The sequence below is a fragment of the Phoenix dactylifera genome, chromosome 2, assembly GCF_051530095.1.
Source record: "Phoenix dactylifera cultivar Ajwa chromosome 2, Ajwa_hap1_PhDact_Kaust_v1.1, whole genome shotgun sequence".
NCBI classification, from domain to species: domain Eukaryota; kingdom Viridiplantae; phylum Streptophyta; class Magnoliopsida; order Arecales; family Arecaceae; genus Phoenix; species Phoenix dactylifera.
In genome coordinates, this window is record NC_143191.1 from 17,683,852 (window position 1) to 17,696,319 (window position 12,468).

The following is a 12,468-nucleotide window of genomic DNA, read 5'->3' on the forward strand; positions in this document are numbered from 1 at the left end:
CAAAAATGCAGTTAACAAATGTGAACTCCTGAGGCTTTCCTATTATCATTAAGTATACGTGTGGGGATCTAATAATAGGTCACTGATCAGTCATAGTATGCATGTATTCCTTGCATTAATAGTTGCACAAACTTAATATAAAAATGCATGTGCATTTGCTCAGAAAAGAAAGTAATGGAATAAATCAAATGCAAAAACTTTTTTTTTTTTTGCAAAATATTTCCCTCCCCCCAACTTAAATATTGCATTGTCCTCAATGTAAAAGATGCAAGAAAGCTATATATGAGAAACAATAGAGAAAAGAATATTAGAGAGAAGAAGAATACCTTGAGCTGTTGATTTTCAGAAAAGAAGACCTACAAAATAAGAAAAAAAATAAAAGAAAAAAAAATAATTCTAACTAATATACACATACCTTGGCCGTCATGCTCAGTCATAAGAAGGCTCCTCCAAGGGAAAGGAGTCCTCTTCATCTGCAAAATTCTCAAGAAAAGGTTTTAATCTGTGTCCATTTACCTTAAAAATTTGACCATCCTGTGGATTCTCAATTTCAACTGCCCCGTGTGGAAAAACAGTTTTTACAATGAAAGGACCTGTCCATCTTGATCGTAACTTTTCAGAAAACAGATGTAAGCGAGAGTCATACAAAAGAACTTTTTGTGCAGGTTCAAAAGATTTTCTTAGAATTGATTTATCATGCCTAATTTTCATTCGTTCTTTACAAAGTCTAGCATTGTCATACGCATCCCGACGAATTTCATTCAACTCACTTAATTGTAATTTTCGAATTAAACCAGCATCTGACAATTCAAAGTTCAATTTTCTAATGGCCCAATATGATTTATGCTCTAATTCAACAGGTAGATGACATGCTTTTCCATAGACTAGCCGATACGGGGACATACCAAGAATAGTTTTATAAGCAGTACAGTAAGCCCACAATGCATCAGAAAGTTTTAAAGACTAGTCTTTGCATGATGGATTCACCGTTTTCTCTAAAATTTGTTTAATCTCCCGATTGGCTAGCTCTACTTGGCCACTAGTCTGCGGGTGATAAGGAGTTGCAATTCTATGAGTGATACCGTACTTTCGTAATAGGATCTCAAAAGGCTTATTACAGAAATGTTTTCCCCCATCACTAATTATAATCTTGGGCATCCCAAATCGTGAAAAAATATTTTCTTTTAGAAATTTCAAAACAGGTTTGTGGTCATTAGTTCTACAGGCAACAGCTTCTACCCATTTTGACACATACTCAACACCAACTAAAATATACTCATATCCAAAAGACGGTAGGAATGGGCCCATGAAATCGATGCCCCACATGTCAAAAATTTCAATAGCAGTAATGGGCTGAAGAGGCATCATTTGCCTACGAGTTAGACTTCCAACACGTTGACATGGGTCACATGTCCTACAGAACTCGTGGGCATCTTTAAATAGTGTAGGCCAATAAAAACCACATTGTAACACTTTAGCTGCCGTTTTCTTAGATGCAAAGTGTCCTCCGCAAGCATTGGCATGACAGAAAGAGAGTACACTTTGTATCTCATGATCCGGAATGCATCTTCTAAAGATTTGATCATTGCAATACTTGAACAAATAAGGGGCATCATAATAATAACTCCTTACTTCACGCAAGAAATTATTCTTATCATTCGATCCCCAATGCCCCGGCATCCGGTTCGTGACAAGAAAGTTTACAATATCAGCATACCATGGCATAGTAGAAAGTGTAAACAATTGCTCTTCAGGGAACGAGTCCTTGATGGGCAACTGTGGCATCAAATCATGAACAACTAGCCGTGATAAATGGTCAGCAACCACATTCTCTACTTCCTTTTTATCTTTGATAGTGATGTCAAATTCCTGGAGTAAAAGTATCCATCATATTAAGCGTGGTTTGGCATCTTTCTTATCCAATAAATATTTTAGCGCTGCATGATCTGTAAAGATAACAATAGGAGCACCAAGGATATAAGAGCGAAATTTGTCTAATGCAAACACTACTGCAAGCAATTCCTTCTCGGTGGTGGTGTAATTCATTTGAGCATCGTTTAAAGTTTTGCTTGCATAGTAAATGACATATGGCTTATTATCCTTGCGTTGTCCCAGGACAGCTCCTATCGCATAGTCACTAGCATCGCACATGATCTCAAAAGGTAATGACCAATCAGGTGGTCGCACGATGGGTGCAGTGCTAAGCATAGACTTCAACTTTTCAAATGCCTCTTGACTGGTTTCAGTCCAATTGAATGGTGTATCAAGGGATAGGAGGTTACATAATGGTCGAGCTATGACACTAAAGTCCTTGATGAACCTCCTATAAAATCCTGCGTGACCCAAAAATGATCTAACATCTCTAACCGTCTTGGGTGCAGGTAGCTTGGCGATTAAGTCAATCTTAGCTCTATCAACTTTCATGCCCTTCGATGAAACAATATGTCCTAGGACAATTCCCTTTGGCACCATGAAGTGGCATTTCTCCCAATTCAGTATCAAATTCTTTTCCATGCATCGAGCTAAGACTGTTTGTAAATGTGACAGGCAATCATCAAATGAATCGCCAAAAACAGAGAAATCATCCATAAACACTTCTAAAAATTTTTCGTTCATTTCTTCAAAAATACTGAGCATGCATCTTTGGAATGTTGCAGGTGCATTACACAACCCGAATGGCATCCGACGGAAAGCGAATGTGCCAAAAGGACAAGTGAAGGTAGTCTTCTCTTGATCCTCAGGTGAAATTTCGATTTGGTAGTACCCGGAATAGCCATCGAGAAAACAATAGAATTTGTGTCCTGCAACTCTTTCCAAAACTTGGTCTAGGAAGGGTAGGGGAAAGTGATCTTTCCTAGTGACCAAATTCAATTTTCGGTAGTCAACACACATGCGCCAACTCGTCGAAACACGAGTTGGAACTAGTTCACCCTGCTCATTTTTGACTACCGTCAGACCTGCTTTTTTGGGCACGACTTGAGTAGGACTTACCCACTTGCTATCGGAAATTGGGTAAATAATACCCACGTCAAGCAACTTGAGGACTTCTGCTTTAACCACATCTCTCATCGTAGGATTCAACCTGCGTTGCATTTGCCTTGTGGTTTTGGCATTGTCCTCCAAATATATCCGGTGCGTGCAAATTAAAGGGCTAATCCCCTTCAAGTCGACAATAGACCATCCTAAAGCTCCCTTATATTTCGTTAAAACACCAAGTAATTTTCTTTCTTGGGCATGATCCAGATCAGATGAGATGATTATAGGAAATGTGTCCCCGGATCCAAGAAAGGCATACTTGAGTTCCTTCGGTAAAGGTTTCAACTCGAGCTTAGGTGTTTGTTCATGGGATGGTACTATCTTTGCTTTTAGAGGTGGCAACTGTTCAAATTCCTCTATTCTCGGTCTCCACCCATTGACCATCATGATATCCGAGTTATCTAAAATAGGTGGGACCATATCATCAGCGGTACCTTCAGAACACCAATCTATCAAACCATTGTCGGCCGATTCAGTAAATGTTTCTTTTAACAAATATTCTTCCGCAATGGTTTCAACCCATTCAACTTCTTTACTTTCTTCATGATCACTGGGTTGTTTGCCTATACTAAAGACGTTCAGTTCCAAGGTCATATTGCCAAAAGAAAGCTTCATGACACCATTCCTACAATTGATCAATGCATTAGAAGTTGCAAGGAATGGACGTCCTAAGATGACCGGAATCTGAGATGGTGAATTGAAAGCCGGATGTGTGCCCAGTACGATAAAGTCAACAGAAAAATAGAACTTGTCTACTTGGACCAACACATCTTCAATAATCCCTCTAGGGACCTTCACTGACCTGTCAGCTAATTGTAAGGTTACAGTTGTTGGCTTCAACTCACCCAAACCGAGTTGCTCATATACCGTATATGGCAACAAATTCACACTCGCTCCTAAATCTAACAATGCTCGCTCAATCCTAAAATTGCCAATGATGCACGAGATAGTTGGGCAACCTGGATCCTTATATTTAGGGAGAATGTTATGCTGTAAAATTGCACTTACATTTTCAGCCAAAAATGCCTTCTTCTTGACATTTAAACGACGCTTGACAGTGCACAAATCTTTTAAAAATTTTGCATAGGAGGGCACTTGTTTGATTGCATCAAGAAGAGGTACATTGATTTTTACTTGCTTAAAAAGCTCAAGAATTTCAGAGTTTGGTTCAAGCTTTTGCAAGGGCTTTAATCTTTGTGGAAATGGTGCAGGAAAAGGACATTCAATTTTTTCAGTAGATGTTGGTGCTTCAGTTTCTTCATTATCCTTTTCTTTTGTCTTGGGAGGGTCAGAATCAGGTATGACTTGTGTTTGTTCTGGGACTGGTCGGTCAATAACCTTTCCACTTCGCAAAGTTATTATACTCTTTGCTTGTTCTTTATGCGAAGTTGAAGATGATGCATTGCTACCGCCATAGATTTGAGGATTAGGTTGTGGTTGAGCTGGTAGCTTACCTTTCTCTTGAGCACTTAAAGCAGTGGTCAGCGTTGTCAGTTGATTTCTTAAGTCATCATTGATTTTAGCTTGACCTTGCATGAAAGATTGCAAAGTTTCTTCGAGACTGGGTTTTTGAGGGGGTGTGTGTGCATAATGAGGTTGCGGTGGTGGAGGAGTTGGGTTATATACTTGTTGAGGTTGGTCATTCCTCCACCTGAAATTTGGATGGTTCTTCCATCCAGGGTTGTAAGTACCCAAAAAAGGATTATTAAAAGATTTTTGATATGTATTCATAACATTGGCCTGATCATGCAAGACTTCCTTGAATGCGGGTATTGTGGGGCAATCAGTGGTGAGATGACCAGGCATCTCACAAATCCTACAACACTCGCTGTTATGTTCTAAGGTCTTGACGGGTTCAATCCTTCTAAGTTCAATTTCCTCTACCTTCCTAGTAAGGGCTGCCATTTTAGCCTGAATATCATCTTGAGTACTAAGGTTATAAAGGCCCCCTTGTCCAACGCTAGTAGGCTTAGGCAAAGGTTTATTCACTCTATCCCCTGTATCCCATAATTGTGCAGTCTCTGAGAGAGAATCTAAATAATCCCATGCCTCATCGGGTTGCTTTTCCAAAAATAGACTATTACACATAGTCTCTATAAATTGTTTTAATTGTGGAGACAACCCTTCGTAAAAGAAACTAATGGTTCTCCATGTTTCAAACCCGTGATGAGGACAAGAGAGAAGCAAATCTTTAAATCTCTCCCAGCATTCATAAAATGTTTCATGGTCTTTTTGTTGGAAGTTACTAATGTGTCTTTTCAAAAAGTTAGTCCTTTGTACGGGAAAGAATTTTTTCAAGAATTCTCTTTGCATATCCTGCCATGTTCCTAGCGATCTAGGTCTCAAGGAGTTCAGCCATGTTTTGGCTTTATCCTTTAAGGAAAAAGAAAACAAGGTCAATTTAAGGACATCTTCCGATACATTTGGTACTCTAAATGTGATGCTAATTTCCTCAAAATCCTTAAGGTGAAGATAAGGGTTCTCAGATTCCATTCCATGATACTTTGGCAGCAATTGAATTACTCCTGGTTTGATTTCAAAGTGTCCTACATTTTCAGGAATAATCATGCATGAAGGTTGACTAGTCCTAGTGGGATGTAAGTATTGTCGAAGTGTCATAACTGGGGGTCTACCTTCATTACCATGGTGACTTCCTACATCATCATTAGCCATCTCACCAGATCTGAGATTTTGTGAAAAAGTTTCAATAATGTGATCTAAGGAATTGTCAAAAGGTTGTCGACTCAGACGTCCAGTGTTGTCCCTATTCCAACCTAGCATACAAAATTTCAGAGTTTATTTATTTGTTTGTTCTTTTTTTGTTTTTTTTTATTTTTTTTTAATGATTACCCTTGATCTTTTCTTAAAGTTCTTATCAATTTTCAAGTAGCAACAAGGGTTAATGAGATATGATGATAATAAAATTTTGATTCTAAACAAAAAAATTAAACACAAAAAATTCAAAGGAGACAGCAGCAAAGTTTATATTAATTTAATGGTCGTAAAAGTATCGGAATATCAATCAGACCGTTCAGATGAAAGAAACATGTGTTCTACAGCAGCCGATGAAATTTGAATGCAATCAGACGGTGGATTACTCAGATATCAGAGTTTGATGCAGACTGTGCAGGGAATAAAAAAACAGCAATAAAGATTTTTTTTTTTTTGAAAGAAAAAGACTAAATACTAAGATACTGATTAAATCTAAAATTATACTAATAAATCAGCCGTTCCCCGGCAACGGCGCCAAAAACTTGATGCAAAAATAAAATTGTTCTCCCAAGTGCAGAAGAATCACACAAGTAGTAAATTCTCGGGAGTCCGAGGTCGAATCCTCAGGGAACGAAATGTATATGAGATTATTTAATATAATTTTAGATTAATTAATTCAATAAATTTGTGGATTAAAATTATGTTTTGATTTTCAGAAATTAAAATCGGAGAACAATATAGCAATAAACAAAGTTTAATAAAATAAAGATGGTAGGGATCTGGAATCCCCCTTGACGATATTGCACCCAAGAAATAAACTCTATGGTTCTTGATTAAAAATGAATGGTAGGATAGATCTAATCATGGTATATGTTTCATGAACATATGAACTCAATTTCTAAGCATTCATCGTGCTTTCTACGTCTACGATGAATCAAATACTAAAGCAATCCATATATCAATAATCATAATCCATTAAAGAGCTATCTACGAAATAACTATGCATGGATCAAAAACATATCAGTAAATATGATTCATTGAAGGTAAAAGTTTAGAGTTTACTTCAAAGAGCAATACATCAAAGGTTCCTCCATCTCCCTCCTAAGAAATCAGCCACCCATTTTAAAAATTAGTCCCCCTTTCATTTTCCCCTTTTCCTTTCTTTCTTTTTCTTTTCGGAAACAGGGAGGCCCTGTTTCCCTTTCTTATTTTTTTTCTTTTGACAGAGGGCTCCTTTGTTTTCCTGCCGAATGGGAAAGAATGAGGCTCTGTTTTTTTTTTGAATGAACTGCCCTCCCCTTTGCCAACCGAGAGAACCCTCTTATATGCTGCGATTGGTCCCTGATCCCACAGGATAAGGGGAGATTCCGAGTATCCCGGATGCGGGAAGGCCAAACGCGGGATGGGAGCTGATCACGGATCCTTGGGGCTGACGTGGCGTGGCAGGCTCGGCTGAAGATCCTCGCAGGCGGCTGGGAATGCTGTGGATACGGGTGAATCACCACGGTTGGCTGGGAGATCTGGGAGAAGTTGGATGCGGGAAGGCTTCACGGAAGGATGTGTGGACTGCGAGGAAGACGGAAGGCTGATTGCTTGCTTAATCTGGAAGAAAAGGATGGACGCGGACGGGAGATGATCGCTGATGCTGAAATCACGGGATGGGAAGATGGATCTTTGCTGGGATGAGGTGCGGACGAGGCGTGCGCTCGTGAGGAACTCGGACGTGGACGCTGCGATGAAGTCGGATGGAGCTGGGACGTGCTGTGAATGTGGAAGCTTGGGAGATCTGAACCGTGGATGGCTCGCGGAAGAAGCTCCATGGATGATGGATGGCTGGATCGAAGGATGAAATTTGGGTGCTGGGAGGTTGCACGGACACTGGATGAGGGGTCACACGTTGGGCTGCTCTGGAGAAGCAGACGCGGAAGATGCTTCGCGATTCTTCCATGCGGGTGGATGGGCTGCACGCGGCTCAGATGCTTGGGCTCATAGAAGACTGAAGCTGCGATGAAGTGGACAGCTGAACTTGACCTCCTCCTAGTGTGCAACTGGGGTCGACCCATGCGGTTGGCTGGTCACCTATAGTGATGCATCTTTTTGAACCCAATGTGTATTTTAGCTTTGATTTCCGATCACCTGCACCCCACAAAAATATAATATTAATACAGCAATTTTATCATTATTTGTTAGCAATAATACTAATTTAAGTGATGTATAGATCGCACTTTTGTGCTCTCATCAAGGGTTTGGAGTGATTGATCCGTTTTTGTGATACTCTCCTATAATTCATTGATTTTGATGATTAGCTTAAGTTGGATATAGGATTTCTCGTCTATGGTCACCAAATCATTCCTTAAGTTCAAAAAATTTCCATATATCTCTCTCCTCTGGCACGGAATTAACTGAGTTTTTGGTTATGTGCCAGAGTTCGAGTCGACTCAAATAGATTTTAGAGTCGGCTCGTGGGCGAGTCGACTCGCACATGTTTAGGAGTCGACTCAAGGTCGAGTCGACTCACACATGTTCAGGAGTCGACTCAAGGTCGGAAATCCGACTTTTAATCCTAAGTAAAATATCCTTTTCTCCACTTCTATTCTCGGCCGCTACTGTTCAAAAATCTAGAGTCGTCTTCTACATCATCCCCGACCCTTTTTCCCGTCATTTCTTCCTTGTTTTCTTCCGTCCTTCGAGTCCATCCTTCCGTATTAGGTCAAAAATGCCTAGGAAAGCATTTGTCCCAAGCCGGAAGAGACCTCTCTCCGCGAGCGGCGCCGAGAGACGGTCCAAGGCAAGAAACAAACCCGTGAGGCCACCACCTCCAGTTCCTTCTCCGCCGAGGACGGTTTCCTCGCAACCGTGCGCCGGGAGGGTTGTCTCTACCGGAAGACGAGTCAACTTTGACTTCCTCTCTCGGGAAGGGTTCAACCTAGGGCATCACCTTAGAGCCCAAAACTTAGAATATTTTTGTTCTCTTGACCTCCCTACCTACCCAGGATTAGTTAGCAAATTTTATGGGACCGTCACAAGGGGTGGCAGTGGTGTCCAAGGGGTAGTAGCCAATGTCCCCATTCTCATTTCAGAAGATCTCATTGCTAGGGTCCTCCACTTGTCTCGCGATGGGATCGCTCCCACATATCCCATAGACAGGACAGAGGCCCTTACGGCCATTTTAGGAAGACTACCCCAATCCCCCATAGAGGAGGTGTCTGCAAATCAGCTTTCGGCTGAAATGCGAGCATCATATCTAGGACCCTTTTTTCTAAGACTGGTCGGTTTGACTTTGTCTCAGAAAAGGACCTAGCATTGATGTTCTACATTCTACATGACATTCTCCTAAACTTTCCAAAGCTAATCTATAGGTATCTCTGTGAACCCTTAGATAAGCCTAGGCTAAGTCTTCCCTATGGTATGCTCTTTACACTTATTTTTAGGGAATTAGAGGTCCCTATCCTTGAGAGAGAACCCACACGCTCCCTCAGGTACACTGATCATATGGGTGAGGGGACTCTTCACAGAATGGGCTTTCATAAAGTAGAGGGTGTCTTGATTAGGAAAACATCTTCATCCACACCATATGACCCTACTACTCACCATTCACCTAGTCCTGACCATGACCAGGACCACTACACAGCTTCTTCCACTTTTCCATCCACTTCTGGTCCCTCATTCCCAACTGAACCATCCTCTTCAGCTGGACCATCTACAGCTCCACCACCTCAGCAGCCCCTAGAGGTTAGGATCAGCACTGAGCAGCTCCGGAAGCTGAGAGATGAGATAGTGAGGGAGCTGAGAGGTGACATAGTGAGGGAGTTGAGAGGTTCACACAGTGCACCCTCCACTGACGTCATTCCCTCCACAGCAGCGGTATCCATGATGATAGCAGACCTTAAGGAGGAGATGTCCAACATAAGGAGCCTAGTCCAGGGTCAATACTGGAGCCTTAGCGACATAAAGGATGACACGAGACAGATGCGAGACAGCATCAGAGAGGAGCTTGGAAGGCAAAGTCAAGGTGCGGAAAGACTTGCAAATGCTTTAATCTTCAAGCTTGACACTATTCAGGAGAATGTGATCCAGCTAACTGAGATACAATCTAAGGCTATCTCGGAGATCATCACACAACTAGGGAATGTCTCTGAGGGGATAAGCTTGGTCATGCAACATGCTAGACTGAGTAAGGGAGCCACATCCTCCACTACTAGACGACCCTAGTGTATTTTTGATTTTATGATGTACAGTTCCTTGAGGACTTTTCTGATATGTATTCACTTTTGTACTCAATCTTGACTTTAATACAATGAATAGAAATTTTCTTTCAAAAAAAAACTGTGCAATTTGACTTGTTATCTCTTTATGTGTTATGTGCCTTTTTGCTATGATGACAAAAAGGGGGAGAAAGTATGATGAATTGAAATGTAAAGGAAATCACTAAACAAAAGAAAATCCTTAAAGCAAAATGCAATTTGTTCTTAGTGGATTCGATACGTCGAGGCTCATTATCTCTCTGTTGGGGCTCCTCAAGGAGTAATCTCCAGAATCTATTCAAGGGATATTCGGAGATTAGTTGAATCATACTCAAGAACAAATTATCAGATTTTTCCTCTGAAAGTAAGAATTTAAGCTCAAAAGTTTCAAAACATTAAAAGAAAATTCAGAAAATTTAAACAAAATTGAATGCACATGTTGAGGGGGAGAATCTGAAATATTAAGAAAGCAAATTCATTAAACACATATAAGCCAAATAATTGATTGCATGATTTGAAGGCTTATATAATTCCAAATGAAAGGAGGAGCTTTAATTTCAGAATTTACTGATTCATACCTTTCAATTTTGGATAAATTAAATAACTAGACATTTGAATTCATTTCAAAACTTTACAATAAATCACCTCTTGGTTGAGCAATTCACTTTACAAATACTCAATGTTTTGTCATCATCAAAAAGGTGGAGATTGTGGAGTGATTGATTATACCCCTATTTGATTTTGATGAGCTCAAAGTATTTGAGTATATTTCATGTTGTACTAATGAACTCAATCTAGTGTTTCAGACGAATATATGTGAATTTATCTTTAAGAGCATCGAGCCTTGGTTCAAAGTAATTTGGCTAAGTGTTGAACTCAATTAAGCCAAAGTCTGAAGCTCGAGTCGACTCCGGAAGAATGCGAGTCGACTCTAAGTGTTTCAGAGGGTCTGGCACAAGCTCGAGTCGACTCCGGTACACTACGAGTCGATTCTGACTGAGAACAGACAGAAGGACAGAAAGATGAATTTCAGATCCTGTCATCGAGTCGACTCCGAAGATTTCGAGTCGACTCCGATGCTTGCCAAGTCGACTTCCGACGGTTCCGAGTCGACTCCAAAGGGTAACAGACAGAAAGACAGAACGATGGTTTTTAGACCCTGTTACCGAGTCGATTTCAGAAGGCTTCGAGTCGACTCCGATGCTTGACGAGTCGACTCTCTACAGATCCGAGTCGACTCCAAGGAGTAACAGACAGAAAGAGAGAGAGGTGCTTTCTAGACCCTGTTACCGAGTCGACTCCAGAAGGATGCGAGTCGACTCCAATGTTTGGCGAGTCGATTCCTAATCATGTCGGAGTCGACTCTCAGAAGAAAGCGGACTGAAAGGCAGAAAACCAAACTCAGTGACCCTGTGAACGAGTCGACTCCGAGAATTCGAGAGTCGACCCCAAGTCAGCTGAGTCGACCCCAACAAAGTGCGAGTCGACTCCGAGACAGCTCAGATCAACAGACAGAGGATCGGTTTTTCGGGCTCTGAGAGCCGAGTCGACTCCAAAAGGATCCGAGTCGACTCGAGAGAGAAATGCAGAAAAATAGATCTCTGAAATTCTGAGAACGAGCCATCTCCAAAATGCCGAATCATCTCCAGATCTTGGCGAGTCGACTCTAGGGTTGGACCGAGTCGACTCCAGGTTGGGACGACACTTTAATTCAAATCCTGAACAGTGGGCAAGTCATCTCCAGTAAAGCATGAGTCGACTCCAGCAACAGCTGAGTCGACTCCAGATCGAGCGAGTCGACTCCAACCCCAATGGATACATTGTCAGGAGGTGCAGACTATGCAGAATGATTACAAATCAGTGTCTAACGGCTATTTTTCAAAAGAGACTATTTAAATAGCCAAAGTAAACAGTAGTAGACAACAAGAGAGTTACTCCATCTGTGCATTAAGTCGTTTCCAACTACCAAGAGTCCATTGAGAGAGAAGACAAGCAAAAGAAGGAAGAAACGCATTCAATTCATTCCTAGAAGTTTTTCCTTCGCATTCAAGGCTCTTCTTCTGACATCAAATCTTCAGTGCACTCAAAGAGGAGACTCAGAGTTCGAGAAGCCCTTTCTTCCTCTTCCAAAATCTGTTGAGGGCTTCTAACTTTACTCTATTCATATTGATTCATATTTGCTTTTTAAGAAGATTTCCTTGTATCTTTTTCCGAACTGTTTTTCTTACTTGATTCAATCAGGGGATTGAATCAAGGGTTGTAAGGTTTGTTGGTGAGCCAAAGTTAAAACCAATGGTGTAAGGGTTTGATTGTGATCCCGGAAAAACATTCGGATGGTTCTAGTCAGTGAGCCTGTGAAAACCGACCAAGTTCGTTGTGATCTCGCGAAAATAACATGTTGGGTTGTGATCTTGTAAAACAACCAGCTGTAATTCAAGGGATTATAGTGAACTCCCAAGTGAAGCTTGGGGAGCGG

At 41.0% G+C, this 12,468-nt stretch overlaps 2 pseudogenes; one reads left to right on the forward strand and one right to left on the reverse strand.

The window, feature by feature from the left end:
* Positions 1 to 235: 235 nt before the first annotated feature.
* Positions 236 to 5,168, reverse strand: LOC149768235 (uncharacterized; annotated as a pseudogene).
* Positions 5,169 to 5,194: 26 nt separating this feature from the next.
* Positions 5,195 to 5,292, forward strand: LOC149768236 (small nucleolar RNA R71; annotated as a pseudogene).
* The last annotated feature ends 7,176 nt before the right edge of the window (positions 5,293 to 12,468 follow it).